The sequence below is a fragment of the Myotis davidii genome, unplaced genomic scaffold (assembly GCF_000327345.1).
Source record: "Myotis davidii unplaced genomic scaffold, ASM32734v1 scaffold535, whole genome shotgun sequence".
Lineage (NCBI taxonomy): Eukaryota > Metazoa > Chordata > Mammalia > Chiroptera > Vespertilionidae > Myotis > Myotis davidii.
Window position 1 is genome coordinate 806,921 of NW_006286980.1, and position 18,834 is coordinate 825,754.

Consider the following 18,834-nt stretch of genomic DNA (forward strand, 5'->3'; position numbering starts at 1 on the left):
CTGCATTGAGCATCTGCCCCCTGGTGGTCAGTGTGTGTCATAGTGACCAGTCATTCCCAGTCGTTCTACTGTTAGTGTCAAATTGCATATTACCCTTTTATTATATAGAATAGAGGCCTGGTTAATGGGTGAGGGCTGACTGGTTTGCCCTGAAGGGTGTCCTGGATCAGGGTGGGGGTTCTGCTGGGGTGCCTGGCCAGCCTGGGTGAGGGGCTGATGGCTGTTTTCAGGTTGGTGAAGCCCCTCAGTGGGGACCCTCACCCAATGGGGGTTTGGCCAGCCTGGGTGAAGGGCTGATGTTTTCAGGCTGCCCAAACCACCTTCAGGGTGAGGGTCCCCACTGAGGTGCCTGGCCAGCCTGGGTGAGGGGCTGATGGCTGTTTTCTGGCTGCCCAAACCCCCTTCAGGGTGGGGGTTTCTACTAGGGTGCCTGGCCAGCCTGGGTGAGGGGCTGAGGGCTGTTTTCAGACTGACCAAGCCCCCTGGCCACTGAAACTCCCAGCCTCTTTTTTTTTTTTATTCACTCCAGCTCCATAGCCATGGCAACTGGAAGCAGGTATCTGGGGTTTATTTACCTTCTATAATTGAAACTTTGTGGCTTGAGAGAAGGCAGCAGCTGGCTAGGAAGCTTGGCTTCTTTCATCGTTGGGGCAACCAAGCCTCCTGCTTGCTCCAGCTCTGTGGCTGCCGGCCACCATCTTGGTTGGGTTAATTTGCATATAGTCGCTGTGATTGGCTGGTGGGTGTGGCTTAAGGCATAGCAAAGGTACAGTCAATTTGCATGTTTGTCTATTATTACTTAAGATAGATATGAATATATACACATACATATATACACACACACACACACACATATATATATATATATATAGTTCTGGTGTCCTTCTAATACTTATTCTATGATTAGATAGTCCCCCTTAAGATACCATGTATAAATGTTAAGAGGCTGTTTATTTCTATAAGGTATTTTGAATATGTTATGCAAATTTAGCAAGCCCTTTACAAGAGTTGTAATACATTTTAGCAGAATTATTCTGGTTAATTTCATCATAAAATTTCAGGGGAAATTCCAGGTAGTGAAAACCCCGTGGCTTTGGAAATCAGACATAGGTTTACTTCCAAACTCTGTCATTTAAGCTGTGTAGTCTTGGTCAAGTTACTAAACATATTTAATTGTTCACATTAAGAATTCAAACACATTCTGTTGAATACTCCTTCCCTGCTTTTTAATAATATTTCAAGCAGAGTCCATAGCATTTAGGTTACTTATAGCTAAAAGAGCAATCTAATTTCACGAATTAGGACTCACTTTTTGATAAGGGATATGCATTGGATAAAGTGTCACGATCTTTTCTTTCCCTCTTTAGCTATCCCCCTTCCAGGATCAGAGAAGAGGGAGAAGAGTACAGAGAAAGCCAGATAAAAGTACATATTTTAACTAACTGGCCCTGCTGTTGTGGTTCATACCAAGTGAACACTAGTGCTGACTGGCTCTCTCACGGGGTAGAGTTGTAGGTTCTTCAGGAGACTCCACAAACGATAGTTCACATGACTAATGAGCTGCCCAGGCTACCTTGACCTTGCCCATATACCTCCCATCTCCCACTATTGACAGTCCTCCCTCTAGACCAGATGTCTTAAGGTGGCCCAAGCCTACCTGGCTTGCAAGTCACCCACCTGACCCACAGGAAACAATGGGAGTGTGTGCTGTGCCATTCTCTTTCTTCACCCTAACACCAGGGGCTTCTCCTAAAGAATCCACTGGGGAAGAGGCAAGCATGATGCTCTCTGATCACCAGGCAGTCAGACTTCTCACAGTCCTCTCTCTGCTCCAGGGACAACGCCAGCACAGCCTACACATGCCCCAGCACAGTAAGACTGCAGGTGAGGAGGCCATCCCCGTCTCCTTTCAGGGACCTCACAATGTTTAGAGTCAATGATTTGTCTTGGAGAAATACCACAGCACTACCCACTAGATTAAAAATATATTAGTCCTGTGAATGCTTTACTTTGAAGGGTTCTTGAATTTCTAGTCTTTTCTCTGTATAAGTGGTAGGAGGTAATGGAATAAGGGCTACTCAGCCATATTTCAGTAAACCCTGCAGAAATGTATCCAGCAGCTCCTCTTTACAATGTGGGGTGCTTACCATCCAATGTTCCCAACTCTGAGGCTTTAGCTGAAACCTGAGAAAATAGTCTCACTTGACATTCTGTTGCTAATAATAAGAGTCATAGAAATAAAGCAATATTAGCTAACATTTATAACTATGTGCCAGGCATAGTTCTAAGAATTTTAAGTTTACTAAATGTTTAACTCTCTAACAACCACATAAAGCTGTGTCTTTGTTTCCAGATGCTGAGGCACAGGAAATGTAAGGAACTAAGTTAGTGCTACTAGGAAGTGGCAGACCTGGCCTTCAAAGCCAGGCAGCCTAGTGGTACAGTTTGCACCCTTGACCACTAACTATACTTTCCTGATTCTTCCTGATAAGCGGTTTGGACTTTATCTTGAGGGCACAAAACACTTGATTTCCCCCCGCCACCTGTAAAATGATGGTAACAAAACCTACCTTACAAGCAATTTGGAAAATAAGATAATACAGATGACTCTGGAACCAGCCCTGCTGCCTAATAGAAACTTCAGAATAAATGACAATAGTGATCATTATGTTTCCCTTTCTGTATGAGGTGGTTGGTACCAAGCCAGCACCAAGAAAATCCAGAACAGTTGTTCCTATAGAAATAAAAGAGCAGCCACCCCTCACCCCTAAGTCCCCTAATCAGCAGCGGAGCCATTCAGCCCCATACATGATTCCCCTGTATAACAACTAAAGGAAGAGAATTGTTTCCCAAATCAAAACACAGCCAGGCATGACCATATGCAATAGTTTGTTTCCTGTTAGGTTTTAGTCCTTTGAAAGCTGAGCCAAAGAATCAGAGACATGTTTGAGAAACTGAGACAGAGTCTAAGCTCTCTGATCCTCTTGATCAAGTTCCCAACCCAGAGTCTGGACTGGGCAGCAACTAGAGAAAGACCCTAAGTGTTATCGCCTCTGGTCGCCAAAGTATCAAAATCAGTCCAGACGAAGGGCCACGCAAAAACACGAATGTGACGTAAATCCCCTCCATAGACGGAACTGATTGAGCTTTAGAGAATTCCAGTTTGAGGCTGGTGATGCCCGTATAAACCGGATGGCTTTTAGTTTCTATAAAGCCCAGGAGTCTGAATTAAAAGGCAAAGCAATTACACAAAAGCTCTCATTTAACTTTTAAGTGGGATTAGGCTCACACTAACTTTATGACACTAGGTTGCTAAAAACAAATGGCAGTTTCTCACATGCCCTAGGAAAAAAATCGGAGGCTTATATAATTATTTCAAATTAGGAGGCATTGTGCCCAAGACAGGCAGATAGGAAGGGCCTAGAACCAAATGGACCCAGTCTTCCAACTCCAACCAGGTGACAGGAGAACAATAGTTTTATTTTTCTGTTTTTCCATTCACATAGGAAGGCAGTGTGGTATCAGGGAAGAATTGGGTTTTAGTCCTGTATCTGCCACTGGAAGTTTCATGTTCTTGGGGGTGGGGATGGGGGTGGGGGGAATCATGAAATTGCTTTCTGTGTCGTTTTCCTCATCTTTATATGGGAATCTGGACTCTCAACCTCTGAGATTGCATTCTTGGGGATTTCATTATGACGACTCATAAATAAAGGAAGAATGTAAAAGAGTTAAAGAGATGGAAAGATCACTGGAAAAGTAAGCATCTTCAATCTTTTGATAAAGACTTCCTTCCCCTTTGGAACTTGATAGCCCTCAGGAAAGTCTCTGGTCCCCCTGGGGGAATGAGCACAGGGTGTGCACAGAGCAAGTTACACTGGCAACAACTTAAATGTTTTCCCAGAACCCACGGAGAGTCAGTGCAGCCCCACTTGTGGGATGCGGCTGGTCTCTCTCGTGAATATGAATAACTTTCTCCGTGCATACACAAATGTTATACCCCCTATTTTTCTAGCATCCAGAAAAATTCAAGAACTTAAGGTTGATTCAAAAATCAAACCCAGATTAAACTAATACGTTGTAATCAAATACCTCTACCTGGGCTGATCCTGATTCTGGCGGGGCCTGGCACAGCGATTGGCTTGCCAGGGACAGCTTACCAGGAGTATTCAAAAAAATAAAATAATGCACTGGCTTTGCAGTACGAAAGCAGAGTCCATAAACCACAATATCTCCCTGTGAGGAAATAGACTTCCTGTCTGCTATTTTTTTATGTGCCCAATTAAGTGCAGATTTTTGGCTGCGTGAGCAACATAACTGCAACATTTTTTCCAGAAAAACCAAGAAATGAACTTAAAAAAAAAAAACTAAACAAGAAAAAGTCTTGCAAAAAGATGGTCTGATAAGTGCTGTGAGATAATATATTTTTCTCATTTCTACCTGATATCTTCTAACCTGGATATGACCAACCTCAAGCAGAGCGACTTTAGATCACATTTCGAATGTGCTGGCAACTCCCCATGCCAGAAGGATTTTCCCTGAGTAAGGTGAGTACATTTCAGGGCCTTATATGGAATAAAATAGCAGGGCATTAAGGTAGGCTGGGTGGGTTTAGCGAGTTGGGTATCTAAGCATTAAAAATCAAAGTTCACCGAGCTTCTCTGATGAAAAATAGGAGCTGGATGACCTGGTTCAAAGGAAATAAGAACCTGCTTGAAACCTAGTTGCCAAAATAAAAGTGAACCTAAACATGTGAGGCTGAAACAGTTCCTAGACTTTAATGGGCAGCCTGAGTTACACACACCTGGGCGCTTCCTGGCTTAGTTAGGCCAGAAGCAAGAATGCTAGAACCCTGTGAGAAAGACTGAACTGGAAGACAGTGCCAGTCAAGTAACGGAGCTTCGCTGATATTCTCTCTGCTATCTCAGAGAGACCCAAAGAGCTTTAAGTAAGCTCACATACACTCCTCAGATCTGGACCGCGCTCAAGTGGTTTCAACTAGGTCAATCTTTTTCCTGTAAGGAGTCATCAAAAAAGTCCCTCGGCGCCCGGGCTGGAATCAGCACCGGTTTTGAAGACGTAAACAGTTTCGGCAGCACCTAACATAAGCGTTTCTTTGTTTACCTTGCAGAAATAAAGGGCAACACCGTGTTTTAGGGAGAAACCCAAACCAGCTGGAAATAACTTTGCTCTTATGTGCGGGCCCCCGAGTCCTCCCCAAATCACCTCTTCCAGGTAAACTGATTTGATATTTTCTGAGCTTTTGGCTTCTCACCTCAGAGTTGCCAAAAATTCTGAATTGACATTGGTTTTAAGATACAAGTACATTAAAGGCTTAATTTGCTCAGTCTTTCTGGTCTGGGTTAAAAGTGAGACTTTTCTTTATGCCTCTTTGAGTTCAAGCTACTTTTTAGCCCAGTTTTAATTCAATCAAACGCCCCTAAAATTTTACTGTTGGCTTGGGCAAGCTAATTAATCTCCCTTCATTTCCTCCTCTATTCCAGATGTTTGGAAATGTATGCTATACCTCATTGATACTGATGGGATGATGCAAATCAGATAATATAGCTAAAAATGACTGAAGAGTCTCCAGAAAAAAAATATAGTATGAGCTTTTACATGTGTAAAACTCAGCCCACTGGTAAATCCAAGCCATAATTATTGTTTTCAAAATAAAGATTATAAATAGGGAAGCAAAATGAAACCATGTGGCTCAGTGTAGACTGGTATGGGCATTTAATGCATTTGTAGGTTCAGTGGAAACTGTTGACTTATGAGAAAGGGGAAAGCAAGATGCCCAGTGCCCAAGCTGTAGTGTCAGTAGGCAGGTCTATGTTTGTCATCAATGGTCTGTGGCAATTTGGATACTGTTATTGCATGATTATGCATACATGTGTTTTGCTCTACTTCTTGTCATTTAAAGTTTCAGTATAAGCCCTGGTTTAAAATGTAAATCGTATGGAAGGTGAAGTAAGCTTGTTAAACTTTGAATCACACCCACTCAGGAGTCTGCATGCTTTGTGAACCACTACATTGCTGCTCAAAAAGTGCCCTCCTAATGAGGCCAATTCTGCTTAATGCATATTCCAAGAATAATACTTGACCAAAATTGAATGCAATTCTCTTGTACTTGTTATAATTTTCTATGACAGAGAGCAGAGGCTAAATTCGGTGAAAGTATTGTTTTTCTTCTAAGCCTGGGTCTGCCAAATTTTTTTTATTTCCCTCCCTCGTCACCCCAACCCCAGTCATCCTTTTTGGAATGATGTGGTGATCAAAACCAACTAGGAAACTTGCTGGCATCTGCGTCATGCCCATTTTCACCACTTTCCCTCACCCCTTCGATAGGTTTTTGGTACAGAACGGAAATATTCCCAAATGGAAGAGTCATTAACATCAGCAATGTCAAGAGCAGCCTTGAAAGGAGGCATCTGATAGTCCATATGTACAGTGCACTTATCACGCAGACAATGTAAAAGCCATTTGAGGTCTGTAACTTCCTTTTCTACACAGAAGGAAATGTGACAGTGAATCAAATTGATACAGGAATTTTAAATATGTGTGGTCACACAAAGTTAGAGAAGATTATAAATTCAGCATTAGAAACCCAAAGAAGAAAAAATAAGCCACAGGTAGTATTCTCATATTATATTTGTTTGAGCTGTCAGGACAAAATACTAGAGAGAAATATTTTTATGACATGGAAACTAAGATCTGCTTTCCAAAATTATTTTCCACTAACTTAAAGCTATGTATCATTGTGCAAACCTAAACACTCCTACCCTTGCAGAGTCAAACATTTATCTTATGACTGGCGAGAGGATGCCCATTTCAAATGCACACGCATGCTTGGTAGCGATGGAGTCTGTTCCCGGTAGTAATGCTCAGGGGAGCAGGACTTGCCTCCTAATATCCAGAATCATTTTGTTTTCACACATTTTCATGAAAATCCCTCATTTTCCAGAGGGAAAATGGATTCTATAACAAGGGGGGGCGCCTCTTGATAACTTCAGTAAGAGTGTTTGATCTTTCACTTTTTTCACTCCAAGAGCTTAGTAAAAACACCAGCTCTCTTTTGTGAATTGAGGGGTGTGAGGTTGTAGGGAAGGGTGTTCTTTCAGTGGGATGGTCCACATGTCTTCGCTGGTCTTGAGTAGGTTTACCTTGAGAGCAAGGCCAACAATCTAGACTCTAAACACACAGTACACCTCACTGAGTGTGTGTGTTTATTTGTTTTTTAAGAAATGAGAATGGATGATGAAGTTCAGTAGAATCTATGACATGGATTTTAACCCCAAGCTCCATGCATACTCTTCCTTGCCCTTAGTCATATTTCTAAGAAGGTCTCCTGAAGCAACTCTTTAACCCCTTCCCCAACAATTTTTTTGTTAAAAACGTTTCTTTTTCAGACTAATTTTTTTATTTTGGTTCTATATAGTATTTTTGATGCTGGTTATGAAAACAGTTTGTAACTCGTCTTCCTATAAACCATATTTTTTTACCATATTTTCTTAGTATACTCGTCGACGACTGAAAAAGAACATTTTGTGAAAACGAGTATACACGTTTCTACCGGGGAAGGGATTAAATTTTAAAAACATTCTTGTAACCTTAAGTAGACACAGACATATGCTCAGCCTATTGTTATTATTAGACTTTGCTTCCCAGACCTGGAGAAGAAAGCAGGTGTCTGCTCCTTCTTCTTTTGTTGTATCTTCCATTTATAGAGCTTACTGATGCCTGAACCAGGGCACAGATGACTGCTGACACCAGCCTACCCTGGCATGTGCCCACAGAGGAAGCACTGAAGAGCTAGCTGGTGAGAGTGTGCCATGCACTAGCCAGGGCTGCTGACCCACCATACAACCTGTCCTGACATCTGGAGGAATCTCTCTGATCTTCTCAGGATTCAGGGCACAAGCAGTACCATGGGCCGGTCGGGGCTGTGGCACCCAGGGGAGAGATGATGGTGACTGTAACCATCAGTAGAGACCAGGGAGGAGTGGTGAAACATATCAGACTGAGAATATATTTTTAAGGCAGAGTAGAGAGGATTTGCTGATGTATTGAAACTGAGGTGAGAGAGAAAGCCAAGTATGACATGAAAACTAGAGGATTGGGATTGCCATCAACTGAGATCAGAAAAACTGGAGGTGACTTTTTTTCAGTGGAGACAGCTGTGCCTCAGAGAGTTGAGGTAACTTAACCATCGTCGCACAGCAAGTACACTGCACAGCAAGGACTCAAACAAGGTTTTTGAATTCCAAACTGAGTGCTTTTTCCAAGACACCGCAGCTTAGAATCTCTGATGAGAATTTACTTTCTGTGACCCACGCTAGGTCAAGATTTAAAGAAAGAACATTGAAACTCTCAGACTTAGGGAATCTGCTGTAAAGGGGGAGAAGAGTTCAATCTTAAATTAACTTGAAAACTCAAAAGTTCCCCCGCTCCCCTAATAAATAAAACAAAACTGAGGTGAGCCTAAGGCCAGCATGCTGATTGCATCAGAGAGGCAAAGATGAAAAGAGGAGAGAGGAAAACGGGCATGAGCCCTAAGTCAGCATGTTAAAGGGGCTGGCCTGTGAGCCTTGTATTATCAGACGTTAGTCAGGGAGGGACGTCCTTTTGCTGGCTTAGGAGAAATCTGAAATAACACATTACTTTTAGGGCCTTTGATTTTTTTTTCCTGGAGATGTTTTGTTTTGATACATCCAACAACAGCCAAAGAGAAAGCCTCAGAGTACAGACATAATAAAAACAGCCGATCCATAGTCACTAAGTATAAGTTCCACTGTCTTCATCTTGCCCGGCCCAAATTGGCAGCTCACTCAAGCTCAGAGACATCCTAGAGGATTTAAAGAGCAAGTCTAAATGTTTTTAAAGTTCTGGTGTCGGGACGTCCTCCTTCAGCTAATGGCTTTGAGACCGGTTAAAACTCAGATGTTTCCGAGAAGGGTAATCATTTGTAATTAACCAGGAGATAACTGAGCATGTTAGAGAGGATTTACCCACGAAATCCACATGGGGTAACATGGGAAGCTCTTGCCCCATCTGGCAGAAGGCTGGCTTCCAGCGGTTTAGAAATGAGGCTACCAGTGTCTGGCTAAAGAAACGAAGGAGGGAACTGGGTTCTACACTCACCTATTCAACCAGCCTGGGTTGTTCAGAAATGATGACATAATTATAAAAACTGAGACCTGATTGGCGGGGAGATGGTATAAATGAAACAAATTCTTCATCTTTTATCATGCGGTCAAAAGTATCATTCAAAATTGATAAATCAATAAATATGAAGTCAATCACCAGAAGAACTTAAAACAGGCATTGTTTAAGGTGGTTTGTGGGGGACATTGTGAATAAGGGGGGCTTAAGAAAGTGAGGAAAAAATACCTTGGATTCATACTCTCTGGTACTGCTTGCCTTATTCTTAAAAAAAGTATATATTTCATTTAAATTTTAAATTGAATAAATATGTTAAAATTTTATTCATTTGAACAAGGATCTGGAGGTAAATGGTGAATAAGATGTGCATGTTCCCTGCTGTCATAGAAGCTTCGGATTCAAACACCCTGAAGCAGAGGAAGAGAGAGTGAAAAATTGGAGGCACATGAAAGTAGAAACTCAAGTAGAATTTTGGCTTCCTTGTTGGGGGGAAACGTAGATCTCTTTCCTGTGAGTGCCTCATTCCTCTGTCTTGGATTAAATGAAAAGGCAGAAAGGACATAAATGTTCCCAATTGGTAGGCTTTTTGTAACGACATAAAGGCAAGTTATGCCTGGCTCTACCCTATTTCCTACCACCTTCCTCCCATAGGCCTGAATCATTAAAACTATCAGTGTTTGAGTTCTGTCCTCCCAAAGCTGGGGGTGTCAGACTACTTTTGATTTAACAACTCCGATAATTCTTCCTTCAGGTAATTGGTTTCGGTTCATCAGGACTTCCTTAGGCTGTCCTGAAGGATTCCTGAGTTGGTCAGTTTCCTAGAAAAACCTTTTCAATGGAGATAACTGAGCATGTTAGAGAGGATTTACCCACAAAATCCACATGGGGTAACATGGGAAGCTCTTGCCCCGTCTGGCAGAAGGCTGGCTTCCAGCGGTTTAGAAATGAGGCTACCAGTGTCTGGCTAAAGAAACGAAGGAGGGAACTGGGTTCTACACTCACCTATTCAACCAGCCTGGGTTGTTCAGAAATGATGACATAATTATAAAAACTGAGACCTGATTGGCAGGGAGATGGTATAAATGAAACAAATTCTTCATCTTTTATCATGCGGTCAAAAGTATCATTCAAAATTGATAAATCAATAAATATGAAGTCAATGGTTGTGGCCCACAGACACTACAAACCAAGGCTAACCATCCTAATTTTGCAATTAGAACCTGGGTCTTTGCTGATAATAATGCTAGTTTACATCTGCACTAAAGGTCCCCTGAATGTTTGGCTGGTTAATAAGCTATACACGTGGAAAGTGAATCTACATGAGATCAGGCAGGAGAAACTGTTGGAGAGCTACAGGATGAACAATCCCCAGTGTGTATTACAAAGAGTAGAGGGTCATTTATGTTCTGACCAGTGAGAAGAGAGAGGCCTTACTGAATACTGGGAGCATTCAATAGGGACCCAAAAGAGGCACTTAATTGTAGCACGGTTAAACCAGCTCTAGAGAAATGGCTACTCTAGCGCCCTAAAAAGAGCTTAAAAGGGAACCTAAAAAAAAGATTAAGCAAGTCCATAAGTAACTTACTTGCCTACAAGAACAAAGCCCAACAAACTTAAAAAAAAAAAAAAAAAAAACCCAGCCGCAGTGTCTGTCATCCAATTAAAAAGAAGCAGGGAAACATGACTTACCACCAAGAAAAAAATCAGTCAAGAGATGTAGAACCAGATCTGATGGGATTAGCAGACAATGGCCTCAAAACAGCTATTGTAAATCTAAGGATAGAAATGGAAAATAAAATATTTTTTAAATGGAACTTCTAGAGGTGAAAATAATATAATATTTAAGTGAAAACTTTACAGGTTGAATCCTGTCTACCAGAAGGATATGTTGAAGTCCTGGTCCCCAGGACCTCAGAATGTTGTTTAGGTTGGAAATAGGATCACTGCACATGTAATTAGTTAAGATGAGATCATACTGGAGTGGAATAGGTCCCTAATCCAACATGACTGGTGTTCTTTCTTATAAGAAGAGATAAGAGACATTACGGAAGAAGATGGCTATGAGACAATAGAGGCAGATAGTGGAGGACTGCATCTACAAGACAAGGAATGCCGAGGATTGTTGGCAAACTCCAGAACCTAAAAGAGACAACAAAAGATTTTCCCCAACTGGGAGCATAGATTCCTGTTGACGCCTTGATTTCAGATTTCCAGCCTCCAGAATTGTGAGAAAATAAATTTCTGGGTTTTTTTTAACCAGTCAGTTTGTGGTACTTTGTTATGGCAATCATATAGGAAACTAATACAATTGGATCATCAGATTGCAAATGTATAATTATAATGGTAACTGTATCATATTATCAACTGGTTTAGGTAATATGTTATCTCATATGTAACATACTACCTAAACTTAAGTAGAGTGGGGGAGAGGGAGAAGACCAAAAATATTAACAAAGCTTCAGTATGTGAGACAATTACAAGTGATTGAATATATGCGTAGTTAAAGTCCCAGAAAGAGAAAAGGGGGCAGAAAAAATATTTAGATATAATGGCCAAAATTTTCCAAAACTATAAATTCACATATCCAAGAGACTCAACAAGCCAAACAAAATAAACACAAAGAAAACCACATCAAGACATAATCAAATCAGTGAAAACCAGTGATAAAGAGATAATGAAAAAAGCATCCAGAGCCAGAGGAAAAGGACACATTATACATAGTGGATCAAAGATAAGAATTTGTTTTGCCATCTCATTTAAAAAAATACAAAAAAAAAGAAAATACAAGCCCCAGAGACAAAGGAATGACATCTCTTAAAAGAGTGCATCTCAAAAAAGAAAATAAGGCCAGACTGTATTCTGGGTCATTAATCGAGTCTTAGTATAATTAAAATTATTGAAATCCTGTGTTCTTTGATCAAAATGAAATAAATTAGAAATCAATAATAAAGAGAATAGTCCCATACCTCTAGAGAAATTGAATTTGAAATTGAAACTTTTTCAACAAAGAAAATTCCAAGCCCAACTTATTTCAATGGTGACCTCTATCAAATGTTTAAGGGCTAGGGTTACATCTTCCTCCATATTGTATGAGACCAGAATTATCTGATACCAAAACCAAAGTCATTATTAGAAAGGAAGTTAAAGTCCCATATTCCTCATGATCATAGACAAAATGTTTCTTAACCAACTCTGAATATAACAAGGCAAGCCACATACTGGGAGAAAATACTTACAGTACAAATGACTTATGTCTAAAATATATTAGGAATTCTTGCAACTCAAAATAATTTTTAAATAGTTAAAAGATTAGGGAATAAATGCATCACATAAGAAGTTGAGGGGAGGGAGGGGAGGTAAGAGATCAACCGAAGGACTTGTCTGCATGCATATAAGCATAACCAATGGACACAAAACAATGGGGGGTAGGGGAGGCTGGGGGAATGTCAAGGGGGGTGGAGGGAAGGAGACATATGTAATACTCTTTGTAATACTTTAAGCAATAAAACAAAATTTTAAAAAAGAAGTTATATAAATGGCCAGTAAGTATATGAAAAAATACTATCATTAGTTATTAGGAAAATAAAAGTGAAAACCATAAAATACTGTTATATAATTACCAATGCTAAAATTAAAGACATTGACAATAGCAAGTTTGGGCTAGAAAATTGAGGAAATGGAATTCTCATATTTTGCTGATGGAAGTGTAAAATTGTACAATCATGTTGGAAAGATGTTTAATAGTTTCTTATAAAGTTAAACATACACTTTCAAAATATGCAAAAATTTGAAACCCAAATGTTCATGAAATGCTGAGTGAATAAACAAATCGTGCTACATTTATACACTGAAATACTGCCCAGCAATAAAAAGGAACAAACTACTGATACAAGCAACAACGTAGAAGAATCCAAAAAAACCTTCTAATGAATAAAAGAAGTCAGTTAACTAAAGAGGGCATAGTGTATGATGGCATGTATGCAAAATCCTGAAACACAAAAACTAATTTACAGTGACTGAAGGAAGATTACAGTTGCCTGCAGGAGTGTCAACTGCAAAGGTACACCAGGGCATTCTTTAGGGTGATGGAAATGTTCTAGGTCTTGATTGTGGAGGTGGTTACTCATGTGTATACATTAGTCAAAACTCACCAAACTGTACAGTAAAATGGATATATTTTATTATAAATACTTCATTAAGTTCCTTTTTAAAAAAATCTGAGTGCACCATCTCAGTGAAATTTTCAGAGGTTCAAGGTGAAGAACAAGTTGCTCTCCTTGGCCCTTCTAGGCGGTCCCCCCAGGCAGTGCTTTAGGACGGGTTAGTGACTTATTTCTCTAATTCTCCAAGTCTCCCTTCTGGAAATTAACCTTTCCCAGCTTCTCTCATAATTGTGTGAAGTTTGATTCCTATAATAACTCCCTGATTTCATAACATTCATAGTTTCTCTGCTGCTGTAAATGGTTTCCTAGACAGAAACCATGTTCGTGATACACATGGGAAACGAGACAATGAGCTAATCATTTTTGCTTCCAGGAATGATCATGAAAACTCACCACCATGATCCAGGGAGCCTTTAATTACCCACTCTATTAGTTTTTTGTTACTCTGTACCGTGTTACCACAAACTTAATGGCTTAAACCAATATACTTCCTTATCTCTCAGCTTCTATGGAGCAAGAGTCTGGTGCATTTTAGCTGGTTCCACTGCTCAGTCTCTCAAATCAAGGTGTCTGCTGAGACTATCATCTCATCTAAGGCTCGGAGTCCTCTTCTGAGCTCACCAGCGGTTAACGAAATTCAATTCCTGGCAGTTGTAGGACTGTGGTCCCCTCTTTCTTGCTGGCCGTCAGCCAGGGGCTGCTCTCAGATCTCAAAGGCCGCCTTTAGTTTCTGGCCACATGGCCCTCTCCCACAATATAGCAATTTGCTTCTTCAAAGTCCGCAGTTAGCATTTCTCTGGCTTTAAGTCCCTCAAGCCAGTCTCTTAGAGAGTTTTAACTAATATAACATTATCACAGGAATGACTTTCCCATTACCTTTGCAAATAATATAACCTAGTCAAGGAAGTGCCTATCCCATTATACTTACAGGTCCTGCCCACATTCAAGTATCTCGGCATTTAGTCCACCAGGAAATAACATGAAAGATATGGGCCTTGGAAGATGAATAAAATTTGGACAGATGAAAAGGAAAGGGAAAAGAATTTAAACCAGAGATGTATGTTGTAGGGCTGAGAGTAGGATGAAGTTGGCATATTAAAGCTACAAGCCAAATGAAATAGGACACTGTGCTAAAGATCATGGGAAGCGGAATTATAATTGAATAGGGTCAGATCCTAAGAGTTTTTACCATTATACAGAGAAACGTGGGCTTCAACAGAAAAGCAGAAGAGAAATGGCATATGAACTCTGAGTAAGGAGAATGACATAACAAAATGCATTTTAGTATGATAAGACAAGTGAATAAAATTCAAAAATCATTATTATAGATAGATAGACACTGTCTGATTCAGATGTGAGGTGGTAGACCTTCGGTTCACTGTGGGGATAAAAGGAAAGGAGAAATCTGAAAGGCTGTTAGAGGAAAATCTGTTACACACTTGTTCCTTCTAGATACAGTCTTTCCCAACACACATTGTCCTTGATTTTATAGTCTGGCTTACATCCACGTTTAGCTTGATATTTAAGAAACAGTATCTGCTTATGCCACTGAGTTGGATAATTAATAATAAAAACATCTACCATTTTAGGGATGCCATTTCATTTTCACAACAACCCCATGAGGTAGGTACTATTTTATCTGTATTGTATTAATGAGAAACAGAAGGGTAGAGAGGTTGAACAACTCCCATAGCTAGTCAGTATCAAAGTTCTAAATTCAGTTCAGGCCTTTCTCCCTCTTCACACCATAAAATAGTACTACCTACATAAACTATTTCATTTGCCAAGCTTGTGTATACAAAGTAGTTTAAAGACTTGTTTTACTTATGATAGCTACAATTTAATGTTTGTTTCAAGTAAGACTCTGGTCCATAGAATGCCTTCCAGAGGAGGAGCAAAAAGCATAAAGCTGTATCTAATTACTAAATTGAGATAGAAAATAATTACCCTTGCCGAAACCGGTTTGGCTCAGTGGATAGAGCGTCGGCCTGTGGACTGAAGGGTCCCGGGTTCGATTCCGGTCAAGGGCATGTACCTTGGTTGTGGGCATATCCCCAGTAGGAGATGTGCAGGAGGCAGCTGATCAATGTTTCTCTCTCATCGATGTTTCTAACTCTCTATCTCTCTCCCTTCCTTTCTGTAAAAAATCAATAAAATATATTTTAAAAAAAAGAAAATAATTACCCTAGTGATTTACACTTACACTATCTTAATGATAATACAGAAGTTTATGGGACAATCTCACAAAATACCAAGCAGAATGCCTGGCTCATGGCAATCATTCCGTAAATATCAGTTCCCCTTCCTCTTTTTCCCTCTTTTTTACTTTCTTCTATGAGCTACTCCTGTCATACAATGATAAATTAGAGCATAGGGATCAGTTTAATGTTGTTTTAAGGAGGACTACATGCCTTTTGGGGAGAATGGCAAATACATAATTCTACCAAACTCATGTGTCCTCAAGAGGCTGCAGGAAAGGAACCATGAGAGATTTTACATTTTTTTAGGAAAAGGAAAGAACTGACCAAGAAGAGGTCTGAGGTAACAGAAAGCTTATGGCAAAAAAAGGGGGGAAATGCCTGGGCTCACCGTCAACCCCCTTTCATGATGGCCTTAGAGTATGAACCACTCTGGTGTTAGATTGACCCAGATAATTACATTGGTTCTGCATTTTGGGGTATCAAAGGACCAAAACTTGTGGTTATGCTACAGACTACACTGCCCTTTGGAAATTGACTTTTCTCCCTGAATAAACTTGACAACAGCAGTTGAGCCCCAACCACAGCTGAAGGAGACCCCTTCGCTCCCCGCTAGCTAACAAGTATAGAATTAGCCTCGGGCCACATACATTCGGGCAGGCATCAGTTCCGCAGCAAACACCCAGCACATCTGCTCCATCAATTAAAAAGCATTAGGCAAGTGAGCCATTAGAAAGTTCAGCATGATTAGTAGTTACCATGCCTTTCATAGCCACTTTTAACATCTCCATTATTTCAACTAAGAGCTCTGGTTATTATTAAAAGAATCTTTATTAAAAGGAAGGGGGAGAAGAAGAAAAAGACATAAACTTGCTTCTCAGACAGGTTAATACAAGCTCTCCCTGAGCTCTGTATTATTGACTTAAGGAACATTCTCAGAGGGAGAGCAAAGGAGGTTTGGGTTGTATGGAAAATTTGACTCAAACCAAAAACCCAGCCAATACCACAAAATGGATTGGAGTCAAATCAGATAAATAGAAAAAGAAAAGAATACAAAATATTTTTGAATGACATTATCAAAAAGGTTAAAAAGCTTAACAAGCACCCAATTCAAGGCGCACAGAGCACAGGTTAGCTGGACCCTGACATAAGGTGCTTCTAAGTAGGGATTAAATGATGTTTCCTTTCCTATACCCGTAGGGAATATAGTTAAATGTTCACAAACATATACATTCTTCTTGGGTTTGGTTTCTGTAACTACCAAAAATAATGTTTGAGAAATCACCCGAACCTCGCAATGTATTATTTATGTAACCTAGATATCTTAAAAACAAAATGTACAAGGTTTTAGTGCCAGTTAGCATGTGAAAATATTTGGCAACAATCTGTTTCTACTTCTTTGATAAACTGCATTGTCTTTTTATTATAATGGAAAAGGATTAGTAGGGTTTACCAAATAAACAGCAGCTTCCTTAGAGAAATTGACCCTTGTATTTTATAAAAACCAAAAAAAAAAATCAATTCTGAATAGAATATGGGGGTCTTTGACAGACTAATGAAGGGCGACCTTCAAGGTCTGTAACCACGAAAAGATCTGGGTCAGATGAGGGTTTGGGCTAGAGATACATTTTGATACTTTCTATTTTAAGCACCCGAAAATTTAGATGCTTATACACAATTTATCCAATTATTTTTTTAAAATTTTTAGTCTGCAAAATTGTGTTCTTCCAGGATTTTTTGCCTGTGTTTGGCCTGGAAATGATAATATTTATAATAATATATCTTGAAATGCAGAGGTGCACCCAAAGAAAAATAAAAAATATTTTTTAAAAAACTGAACCAGACACTTGCAGACTTAAAAAAAAAAAAAGATGTTTGATTTAGTGAGTGCTTTGAGTGAGCACTCAAAGGGTGAAGGTAAGACACATTGTTTTAAATCCAAATATCTTTTTCTTATCCTTTTCTGAAACAAGATTGGTATTTCCCAAACAAAATTTTACTATATGTTGAAAAAGTAAAGGAAAGGGGAAAAGATAAAGGTGAGCCCAGTTTAGAGTCTAACTTTTGGGGGAGAAACTTAAAGCACATAGGAAGCAGAAGCAAGACCTTTCAAAGACATGTCAGCGCTTCTTCTGTCTGAGGTCACATCACCTGTTTGATTTAAGACCAGAACCTGAATGACAGTATTGCTCTTTTCCAACAAAGTCCTCATTTGAATCAGCTTTTTCTGTATCACTGTATGAGTAACCTGCTCTCTTGACCACTAAAGTCTGGTCTGAGCTCCTGCAATCAACACCCCGATACATTAATCCAGAAAAACCTGTAATTGATGCCAACACAGGGTTATCATTAGGTGATAAGCCTTCAACTTTATTTTCTTCCGTCACTCATAAGAAGGAAGTTCTGGCTTCCAAGATAATTAAAGGTCGGCAGATTTATAAGCACGTTTGCTTTGCCACTTGTTCCCCCCACGTGGTTTCTTTTCCATTTCTCTTCCCTTAATAACTGGCTTAACGCCTTTATATAATAAAAAGGTCAGATAGACTCCACACAAAGTACTCATAATAGCTGGCAGCCTGTCCCACTGCTATTAGCCGTGGTGTAGCTGAGCAGAAGTGTCCCGGCATGTAGGAAGAACAAAGAGACCAAGCAGCATTTCCAGGAGCGCATCAGTGAAAGGCAGAGAAAGGAAGAGGGGGACCAGGAGTCTGGGCTTGAGGGGAGACACGCTGTCTAGACTCACAGCAGCACAGTTCCTTTTCAAGTAGGTGCCAGGCTTCCTTGCAGTACCACAAGGCCCTCCTGGAGAAATGGATGCTTATGGCAGTAAAAACGTGCAGTTTTGTGGTCAGGTCTAGACACATATGAAGGACAGAGTAGGACATGGCTTATCTACTCATTTCTATTTTCCAGGATTAATGACAAGTCACTGCATCCAAGTAAAAACTATAATAACCTAGTTTTAAGGAGACCAAGATGAATGCAAAAACCACAGTCATTTGAATGTATGGAAACATTCTATTTACCTGCAGAAATGGGTAGAACTGTAAGACAGGGCTGATAATTTGATCATTTTGACCTATAAAAAATGCAATTTCATATGGTTCTTTCTATGTTTAAAAATAGAATAGTGTAAAGATTTCCTTTGGTGTGAAAATTAGTCTAATCCTGTGGATTTCTCAGATGCAGGGTAGTTAAAAGCCAAACACTAAGTTATGTGTGTTTCTCCTTTCCCTAGAGCAGTGGCCGGCAAACTCATTAGTCAACAGAGCCAAATATCAACAATACAATACAACGTGGTATTTTGTGGAAAA